The sequence below is a fragment of the Branchiostoma belcheri genome, unplaced genomic scaffold, assembly GCF_001625305.1.
Source record: "Branchiostoma belcheri isolate BF01 breed outbred unplaced genomic scaffold, Haploidv18h27 scaffold103, whole genome shotgun sequence".
Classification (NCBI taxonomy): Eukaryota; Metazoa; Chordata; class Leptocardii; order Amphioxiformes; family Branchiostomatidae; genus Branchiostoma; species Branchiostoma belcheri.
The window spans coordinates 546,790-556,035 of record NW_017802414.1 but is presented as its reverse complement, the minus strand read 5'-3'; the positions used below and the strand labels follow the sequence as shown (position 1 = coordinate 556,035).

At 39.5% G+C, this 9,246-nt stretch overlaps 1 pseudogene; it reads right to left on the bottom strand.

Moving 5' to 3' along the window:
- LOC109475221 overlaps positions 1-8,567 on the bottom strand; it is a 9,647-nt pseudogene extending 1,080 nt beyond the window's left edge.
- Positions 8,568-9,246: the final 679 nt, after the last annotated feature.

Here is a 9,246-nt window from a genome sequence, read left to right as displayed (position 1 = left end):
TTCGCACAGTGTCAGGATTCGGGAGGGACCAGTCAGATGAACCCCCACATATCTTCCTGCCCATCCACCGACACTGGATGGAAACGGTCGGCTTCGTCACGAGGATCTGATGATCACCTACACACCTGGGGTTCTCGCTGACCTGGTCGGAATCCCCGATGTGGATGTTGAAGGGGTTGAGTCGTTCCGAACAACAGTCCATGTGGTTGAAGATGACCACTCTGTAGATATTGTCGAAGCAATTAAAATTAACCCTAAACAGAACACCTGGGGTCCGCGCGGACCCCAGCACTATATATTCTGTAATTCTTTTTTTGTTTCTAAATTATTTTTTTTCTGAAACCTTAGGTAATTGTCACCCACAAAGTTGTCTCTCAATACAGTGCAGAAAACTCCGTTTCTACCATTTATAAAAAAATTAAATACTGATTTTCTTTTGGGGTCCGCGCGGACCCCAGCCGGCTTTCGATCATAATGGATACACTGGCGTTCTTATACATTACCTTATTTCCGTTTTTATATGTTTTTATGCATTCATCGTATGTCTACCAAGTTTTCAAAGAATGGTGCAGTAATAGAATTAAATTTTGATAACTTTGGTGTAATTATGACGTCATATGACGTCAGAGCTAATAATATAGTCCGCCATATTGGATTTTGACCAATGACGTCATCAAATTAGCATATTCTATGCATATTGAATGATTCAACTTATATTTAATTATGTAAGATGTTATTAATGTTGGAAAAGAAGTGTAATTTTATATAAAACTCAGAAAATTTTTATGTTTAAACCAAAATTACTTCTATTTTCAAAAAAAACTACCCGTTGCCATGGCAACACAAAAAACATCAACTTACTAGTATAAAACTAATATGAACTTTTTTCCAAAGACATTTTAGGAAAGTTCTCCAAATTTGATACTTCTAGCGCAAGCCGTTTAGCCGCTATCTGAGATCAAAGTTTGGCCTCAAAAGCCCCTTCAGTCTGAAATGGGTTCAAAAATCGGGTATTTCTTCTTGTCTTCTTTTCTTCACCAAAAAATAGAAAAAGTGCAAAATGTATGATTTTTGTATGTAATGTGGACACAGAGGTTCCCACATCAGTTTGCAAAACAATTGAGCTGGTAGCATGTTGATAATTTCTAAAAATTAGCAAAAGCTGCTCTGGGGTCCGCGCGGACCCCAGGTGTACAGATTAATCAGTCCGGGAAGGTGTTCTGTTGAGGGTTAAGATTCAAATTTGTTACAGGCTGTTACAGGCTGATGTCATTATCGAACTTACCATAATCGAAATATGGTTGCAGGCTTTGTTCCACGTCGTTGAGCTTTGTTTTCCCCTCTCGTACCACAGCTGGAATATCACCTTGACTCGCAGAGCTGTAGCCCAGGCAGAGTATCCACCTCCGATCAGTCCGTAGACCTGTGTAACTTTCTGTCGCATCTGCATGTGCAAAATGAACATGCATTTAGTAGGTAAGTATTTATGGACAAGGAATGTCCAAACCATGCCAATTCACAAACATTTTAAATTCAAAGCCATTTATTAATTCGCTTTGAGCTATCGGCTATATGTTTGAGAGAAATTGCCCTTTCTGTTGTATATTCTAAGTATTCCGATCCCTGGGTTTAACTTAAAAGATGCATTACGGAGTGGGTTGAAAATTTCAGAATAAAATATCACATCAAGGTGTGTCACATGTAGCAATATTACTTAGTATAATAAAAGCAAAGCGGGTACTTACCTGGCCAGCAGGCTAGGATGAATCGCTAGACCAGTTATTAATAATTAGAAAACATAGGAACATATACCTTTTCGTTTACAGTACGTCTCTAACCTGTACATGTGCAACTCGTTGGTCAAATCAAAGTAGTCGAAAGTGAAGAAGGACCAATATACATACCTTTACCATATCCTGTTCCAGGTCTCCTGTATTCTTATTCAGTCGTTGACGATATATTTCGAACAGAGATTTCCCTCCAAACAGTGATGATTGTGGTTGCACCATGTCCAGCAGATTGAACAACACCTGCAAACGTACAAGACAATTGAAAAAAAGTTAGTAAATAAGAGTAACACCAAACATGTAACTGATAAGTCTGAGGTTCCATTTTTATTGCACTGCGGATTGCCCCGCCATTTTACATACATCTATTAAATTCTAAACCTTATGTTCCATTGTGACATTAATAAATATAAATTGAAGCTTTAACTATGATCTGGTACATATATTTATACATCTAAAACGCTTGGAATTCAGCTGTAGTCTCTAGACAAATCCATTGTATCTTTCGGTGCAACACATCTAGATATCAATTACAATGTGACATGGAGTAGGACGTTCTTTGACAACCTTGCAGTAACTAACAGAAAAAGCAAACATTGTCCAGGACCATGGATACCTATCACGTGCATCCCGCTCATTATTATCTGATAAAACTTGTACCTACATTTCTGACTCCATCTGAACAATGGCTGAGGACGATGTCTGCCCAACCTTGCAGGTCGCTGCCAACGTACGTGCCATTACTGGCCTGGATACTGGCAAGGGTGTCCAGCACGTTCCTCAGGCGTAGTTCGTCTCTGCCGTACAGGATGACTTGTTGAAGGTACTCCTCTCCCAGTTGTAGGTCACTAAAGCTTCGTGTCAAGCCGTCTATCTTCCCGTCCAGCTCCCGGATCTTATCCTGTATTTCGTTCAGCTGTGCTGTCGTTTGTGCAGTCTGACCCTGTATTTCGTTAAGTTTTGAGGTCGTTTGTGCAGACTCGATGCGGTCCATCACGAATCCGACTAAGCTAACAACGCCTGTGAACACTCCAAAGGCTGCCGCAGCCCCCGTAGCTGTTATAACCAGCCTCTAGAAACAAATAAGCACCACGTCACGTAAAGAGTTAATCAGAAAGACTTATAAGAAAGTGATCAACACATGGCCAAAAAATCAACAAAAGTGCACCATTTCAGTATTTGATTTCTCACCTTTTCACTTTCAATCACCTCATGAGCTGATTCTGAAATGCAAACCCGGGGACTGTCGTGATTAAATCGTGTAGATGAAGTCAGTCGCTGGTTGTTTTGGGGGAGTTGATGTTTCTCAGAGGATCAAGCAACAATAAATGTTTCATGCATCTTCAGCATTTTTTCAGCTTGAACGTCTAGTTCAGGTGAGAAAGACAGTAGATCCGAAATTAGAAAATAAGTTAAATAAATGAGGAATACAAAACATCCCGCACTAATTTTACCTGCAATGTCTCTTTCACGTGAATTAACTTCACATGTCCAGAGGCGGTTGGAGTCAGGTTTAATCTGAGAACCAGGAAGACAGACAACAGGATAGCAGAGGCGGTCTAATTCTCCACAGATGCAGTTGTCGTGATCAGATGAGCCCCACTGTTCTCCTGGCTGTGAGAAAACATTTAATTTGACACTTTCAGCAAAGAAAACTTACTTGTTAAGACAATGTCCGCAACAAATACCTGGATAGAACTTAAGATGTAACCACCAAGTTGTTTTTTTTGTAATATTGAATAATTTGACGTAAAGTTTGTCCAACAATGAGTACATGTAGCTTACATTTTAATCATAGTTGTACATGTAGCAAATGCAATGTTACCCGTTATATTTAACATAATTATAATGCTGCATGTAGCAAATATAATGCAAAAGCAGCACACAGGTCTACGTTTTGATGCCTTAATCCTACTATTCACTGCTTGCCAATTTCCCTTAGGGTTTTTAATCACGTGCATTACCTTGTGGCCTTCACAACCTCCCTTTGTGACAAGAACGTCGTCATCTAACCCGCGAATGTCGAGAGCTTCTCCGTCTGCAACAGCAGGGATTTCTGTATCGTCCGCTGCCTCAGGGTCAGAAGTATCTTCTCCCGTGACAAAGAAATACATTGTATTATAACTGCACCAGATAAGCGGGAACCTAATTCAAATATAGTAACATAATTCTTCCATAAAATGTAGCAGACAAAAAGCTTGGAAGGAATACAAACAAATATGTTTCAAAAACTGCAAAGGGGTAAATAGCAAAACTGCTGGATTTAATAGCATGTTGCCTGCATCATCACTACTATCGTACCTTTATAGACACAGAAACCTTTGTACTAATTAGATTACTTTATTGGTAACAGCGGTTTTTCCCATTTAAACAATTGATGGAAGGCAACACTTGGAGATTAGCCCTGCCATACTAGGGATTCTCATTTACATGTAGTTTGCTTTGAGTAATTGCCTACTAATCTTTCACCATTTTGACAATAGCTGCAATGCATCTGAAGCAATATGAAAATATAATATTAAAAGTTACCAATTACCAATGGCTCCTTTGCAGATCTTAACCGTATGGTGAAATCTCTAAGTAGAAGCGATAGGTCAAATTTGGCCAAGAGAATTTGAATTTGCAACATATTTATTGGTCAATGTTTTATCTGTTGAATGCAACCATGGAAGCCACTGCACATTTTTATGAGCAGGGCTGTACAGATGAAAGAGATATTAGCCAACGAGGGAAAGGCAGTGGATTTTACAAAATTTTAGGGTGTTTTCTTAACTGATTTTAAAACCCTTACACGCGAGATTTAATGTTTGAAGCTGTCTGATAGATGTGGATAATCTTAAGTAAACCATTAAACTTACCTTGCAGTATCTGACGGAGGCTCTTCTCCAACATGCTTATGTCTACGTCGTTCTTATAGTCGTCAGCTACACTGTCGTCACCTAATATGGTATATAGTAGGGTGACATATAATTTTGCTATTCATATACTTACATGTAAGGTTAAGCTACATGACAGTTATGTATATAGAATATACTTGAGAGAAGTCAACCCAAAACCGTACGGTAAAGAATTATTATGTCAACCTCATACAGAGCATCACTAAGAATTCTCGTAGAATTGAAGAAGAATCTACTGATACCCAAATAAAGTTTCTCAATCCATTCATCACTGAATATAATATCATGTCCAAATCAATTGGACCATGATTGCACGGGTTGAGAGGTTTGGTTTGCAAAGGTAGATATGTCTCAGATTGTTACAGATCATGATTGAATTTCTTATTTACTTTCTTAGACACGGTGTGGTTTATCCAAGACGGGTTTGTACATTCCACTCCTTAAGCCCATTAATCTATGCACATGTGGTGAATAACTGGAGGGTTGTCTATTGGAATTGTCATTACTATACCTTCTGGAAAACTTACTATTATGTTATGATGTGTGATATGCTTCACAACCTGGCACATGTCTTGTATTGTCTCTCACAAGACCAGGCTAGGAGTATGAGTTGGATTTGACTAAAAGAGACTTAATCCATTGCTACGCAACCTTACCTAAAAAACCGCCTGGACAGTCCCAGAGACCTTTGGAGTCACGGGTGATCTCAGAACCGGGAAGGCAGTCAACATGGTAGCAGAAACGATATGGTCCTTGGCAGTAACAGTTGTCATGGTCAGATGTACCCCACTCGTCTCCCTCCTGTAAGGAACAATGGTTATTTCAGCATCCCAATGCAATCTGCATTAGTGAATCAATTTTTGAAACAACCAACCGTTAGCAATAGGTAGCTAATTTCAAGGATATAGCAACACGTCCTGTGGAGTTGCAAAGGGCACTCTTCTAGGTCCCATTTTATTTCTGTTACTCATAGATGACGCCGCTTTCGACATTGTGACTCCTATGTGAAAATATTTGGACGACATGAACATGCTACAAACAATACGACTTCAGCAACCTTCTACACTTCAGTCAGATGTAGACCAGTTATACCAATGGTCAAACCCTGCACATGCTCCTGAATGGGTCGAAATGTCTGTCCCTTTGGTGGACAGAAGGGAGCAGTTGTGCCTGAAGTTTACGCGGTCGCTGATGTAGTCTACTTACAAAGACTGGCTCCCGAGGTCGAGGGGGAAATATCTGGTCGAAACACTCGCAACAAGCAGAAACTAAACACACCTCTCTGTCGGACCAACAGACTGAAAAACTCTCCCATTCCATACCTTGTAAACCTTTTCAATAAGGGACAGTGAATTCTGAACTGTAAACAAACTTTCTGAATTTCGAATCTTCATATCTGATGTTTACCCTGCACTCATCTTGTTATCAATCTATGTTAAACTACGAGTTTTTAGTAGGTGATTAATCTTTAAGAGATGTCAATTTGATGTGTGTAGAAATGAAGATTTTACTGATGAGGATATATTTAAACTGTAAATACCCTAATTTTGTGTACCATAAAACGATCTCAATGGCGTGTAAATACTGACGCAATTCAGACCTTTGTCTGCTATGTGGCATTTTTTTTTATTCCAACATGTAATCACCAGACGTGGTGACAACACACTCAAGTTTTTTTTCAACTTATATTAATTCCGCCACCAACACAGGGGACAAATACAATACCAATTTTCACCTGAGCTAAGTGAGGAAAGTCGTGTAAAGTGCCTCTCCCAAGGGCACAAGATCGGTGGCATGTCATGAATCGAACCCGGGACTAATTGTAGAATTGTGTAGTACATGTAGTTTGTGCCAAAAGTAAAGACTTTTAAATGAGTATAAACTTTATAATAAAGTATTTACCCGGATGCTGCTTGCCACTAAAAAAAAAAACAGAATGATAAAAGATTCGGCAGACTCAAAATTAGGCAGATCTTTTACAATATATCTATTACACTGTCTGACACATGTATCACATTACCTCATGGTCTTCACAACCTTTCTTCTTGATGATTCCATCATCATCTATCTCGGGGACGGCATCATTTTCCTTCTCATCTGCAACAGTAAGGGTCTCTGGATTAACTGCTACCCAATGGTCAAAAGCATCTTTGTTCCACAGTGTTGGCTATTGTAAACGTTTCTTCCAATGCCAACATAATAAAAAGAATGAAACATAATTTAAACTACATTAGAAATACATAAGTTATTTCAGCTCTTTTAAATATAACTTTAAACAAGAGGAATTCATTAATGATTCTTTCATATGGGATCCATAAAATGACTTTAATAATACCTACCTGCGAGGTTCTGGAGATCAGAAAGAAGAACCTCCACCCTCTCGACAACTTGTTGCTCGTCCACCGCAGCAGCTGCTGTTTGCGGAGGGCAAGTATTGACGTATTAATATTTCAAGGGTTTTTAAGCAAACTATTACCATTATCATGCTTGTTCTATTTACTGGTTCTTGTCCAATCGCTCAAACTTTTTTTTTAATTGACGCAATGCTGTCAATCCTGGATTCATTTTGATGCTTGTCTGGAATCAAAAGGGTAGCCATATATAGTAGGCTGTTGGTTTTTTTCTCTTTTTGGTGTATTATTTATATCATTTGGTGAAGTTACAAACTGTTTTTGACGGGACTACCTCTCGCAACAAACAGTTTTAAAAATGCGATTCTTATGCAGGGAGAATTTCGCTAATATATCTGATCTAACGGTAATGCATGATGTCAACAGTTGCCGATAAGATAATTTACAGTTGTTTTATTTTGAAATATCATCGGCATTCATTGGCCTACGATTTGCTAGGTTCTATAGAATGAAAACTGAAGCTACGTAACAGGAAAAACCCCATCCATTGTGCCTATTGTTTTATATTTTTAGAGTCTCTACCATGTTGGACCCATCGGGGCGACACTGAACGTTTTTAACACTTAACAACAGAAACAAGACTGTTATTTCTCTATTTTCGCTATTGATATAAGAGAGGTATAGAGTGTATGAAACTTGCCTGAGCAGATAGCCGAAAGGAGAAGCACACATAGAATCGAGATGGCACCGAAAACCCTCATGATGGGTCTTCTCTCTGGAACAGAGCATAACAATTGTTAATAACACTGTTTCTCAACGTATTATGCGGCTTTGACTGCCCAGTCTTTTTATTATCCATGGTAGACTGAGAAATGCATAATGCCCTGTAAAATGTTAGACCATCAGTTTTGGGTCATTAGTTGTTGGTTATTCGGAATCAACTACTGGTCCCAGTCTGGTTATGGGGGTTTCTGGTGCTGTTAAGCCCCCTCCAAAACTTTTTGCAGAAAAATCCTCTTATCGACGGTTACAAGCGTCGGTGCTCCCGATGTACAAATTACCAGGCGATCGAAAGGTCGTGGACGAAGTGCTGCCCGTCGAAAGGTGCAGTGTCTAGCGATGGTGGACTTGTATAATCGCTACAACAAGGCAATTGGCATGGCGAACGAGACGAGCTAAGGTCCTCCTACGAATTTGGGCGCCCGTCGAAAAAGCGGCACGGCAACTGTTTTGGTATGTGCTGAACAATGTGGTAGTAAATGCCTACCTGGACTGGAAGGCCTACACATCTGAAAGAAGTCACGTGTAAACAGTACAAGTGCCCTGCTTGTGTGATTGTAGTGATGGTTTAATCTCTCTGTAAAATGTAAACATTCTTCCGGTAACAAATACCTATTATTATGTCCAAAAGATTTAAAAAAAGCGAAATTCCCTTGATGACAGATGCCCTGAGGTTCTTAGCCAGTATGGGTAAATTTCTTGGTACGAGTACGCACGTGCGCACACGACCGATCAGCTAGAACGTCCGCCATGTTTGACGAAGAAAATTTTGTGACGCTGAAGTATTTCGTCTGTCTTATCCCAGTATAGTGCTTCTTGGACTCTTAATAAGCCCGTCCTTGTCGAAAATGACTATTTTCCATAACTGAAGAAAGCATATTTTAGCCCCCTTTCTTAAAAAAAAGAAATACATATACGTATCAAATTTCGTTGCCAAAGCGGCCATTGTATGAGTTGGGCGTTTTAAGCGTAATAATTGCCGCCAATTTGAGCGGCAGACAAGGAAGAGACTTTTTCTTGGTTTTTGTTCAGCCCAGCCAAGGAGGTTTAAAACAATGTTCAACATTATTCGTCAACATGTTACAGTTTCCGAGAGAAAGATGTCACAGCTTGTTTAGAAAAGAGCTTCTATATACTTTGTTAACTGTTTTTTTTAATTATTTTGCCGTTTTTAACCATTTATTTTACCACGGAGTGTGCAATCCTAATGATGTCAATAATGAGCCAGCCAGTCCGCACTGTAACAACAGATTAGCGCGTTGCTTTCAATTGATTTCAAGCATTGCTATTCTCTTCTATCTTGCCGACCTGAACACGCTGGTCTGAGTTAAGCTTTGGTTCCAATTACGCCGGTGCCCGTCGGGGATTTAGGCTCTAGGGTCTACAGGCCGCCGACTTTCGAAATTCAAATAGCCTTTACACTGCCCTACA